The sequence below is a fragment of the Antedon mediterranea genome, chromosome 10 (genome assembly GCF_964355755.1).
Source record: "Antedon mediterranea chromosome 10, ecAntMedi1.1, whole genome shotgun sequence".
Classification (NCBI taxonomy): domain Eukaryota; kingdom Metazoa; phylum Echinodermata; class Crinoidea; order Comatulida; family Antedonidae; genus Antedon; species Antedon mediterranea.
Window position 1 is genome coordinate 20,366,993 of NC_092679.1, and position 2,110 is coordinate 20,369,102.

A 2,110-nucleotide genomic window follows, 5' to 3' on the forward strand; every position below is an offset into this window, starting at 1 on the left:
GTCATTGCGCTTGCGTTGAGCGTACGTCCTTGCGTTGTGTCTCTAGTGGAAACCACGCTTTAGAAATCGTGTTTAATTTTTAAGGATTGGAAAAGCATGTCAGCTCTAAAGGTATCATAATTGTCTTATTGTTGTTCTTATTACTTTAATAACACGTTTCACGCACGTCAATATCTCGTTCAATTCAAGCGCGTTCATTTGAAACTAATTTTCTTTAGCGTTCAGTTAGAAATAACGCAAGTTATGAACACGCTAAGAAAACAATCAACACATATGTCATCATCTTTTGTTATCATTTTTGTTGTGGCCGTATATACTTTCAATTATGGAACGCTTATGAGATAACAATAATATTTCATTACATACCTTCAAAGATGTATTTCCGATAATAAACGAATGAAAGACGTTGAAATTATATATATATATAATATTAATAACGTATTTTGGTCACCAATGAATAATATCCATAGAATTGAGAATAGACTAAAGCCAAAACAAGTGAGAATAGACAAAGGCCAAAACAAGTGAGAATAGACAAAAGCCAAAACAAGTGAGTATAGACTAAAGTCAAAACAAGTGAGAATATACTAAAGCCAAAACAAGGGAGTATAGACTAAAGCCAAAACAAGTGAGAATAGACTAAAGTCAAAACAAGTGAGAATAGACAAAGGCCAAAACAAGTGAGAATAGACTAAAGTCAAAACAAGTGAGAATAGACTAAATCCAAAACAAGTGAGTATAGACTAAATCCAAAACAAGTGAGTATAGACTAAAGTCAAAACAAGTGAGAATAGACTAAAGCCAAAACAAGTGAGAATAGACTAAATCCAAAACAAGTGAGAATATACTAAAGCCAAAGCAAGTGAGAATAGACCGTAAAGCCAAAACAAGTGAGAATAGACTAAAGTCAAAACAAGTGAGAAATAGACTAAAGCCAAAACAAGTAGGCCTAAGAATAGACTAAAGCCAAAACAAGTGAGAAATAGACTAAAGTCAAAACAAGTGAGAAATAGACTAAAGTCAAAACAAGTGAGAAATAGACTAAAGTCAAAACAAGTGAGAATAGACCGTAAAGCCAAAACAAGTGAGTATAGACTAAAGTCAAAAACAAGTGAGTATAGACTAAAGTCAAAAACAAGTGAGAATAGACTAAAGCCAAAACAAGTGAGAATAGACTAAAGTCAAAACAAGTGAGAATAGACTAAAGTCAAAACAAGTGAGTATAGACTAAAGTCAAAACAAGTGAGAAATAGACTAAAGTCAAAACAAGTGAGAAATAGACTAAAGTCAAAACAAGTGAGAATAGACTAAAGTCAAAACAAGGGAGTATAGACTAAAGTCAAAACAAGTGAGAATAGACTAAAGTCAAGACAAGTGAGAAATAGACTAAAGTCAAAACAAGTGAGAATAGACTAAAGTCAAAACAAGTGAGAAATAGACTAAAGTCAAAACAAGTGAGAATAGACTTAAGTCAAAACAAGTGAGAAATAGACTAAAGCCAAAACAAGTAAGGACAACAGCCCATCTTAAAAATTTCGTGATAATAAATTTAATGAAATATTTTGAACTAACGAACAATTTGCAAGTCTCGCTACAAAAACTATTTTTTTACCCTTGTCTTTTTTGTTGTTGCCGTGTTTGTGGTTATCATTGTTTTCTTGTTCGTTCTTTTGGTTGTTGGTTGTTTTTTTTTTTTTTTGCCGTTACATTTGTTGCCGTTACATTTGTTGCCGTTATTTTTGCTGCCGTTACATTTGTTGCCGTTGCTTTTGGTTGGTGACATTTATGTTTTTGGTACTCTTCTAAAATGAAACATTCTTAACAATGGTCATATATTACATAAACGTTTGTAGGACGGATAGCCTACGCAAGAATAAAACCAGATCATATCGAAAATAACCGTTTGTTAATTACTCTTGTTTGGTAAAACACAGGTGGGGTGATAATTATGGCGAGAACTTGATAGTTTGGTTGAATTCCATTCATTCCACACTCTCCATAATTAGTATTCTCTACGAACCTATCAATTTAACGAATGACACATGCAATTACCACGTAACTTATCAGACAAAATAATCACATTGGAAATTAAGTATTTGGCCGTATACGT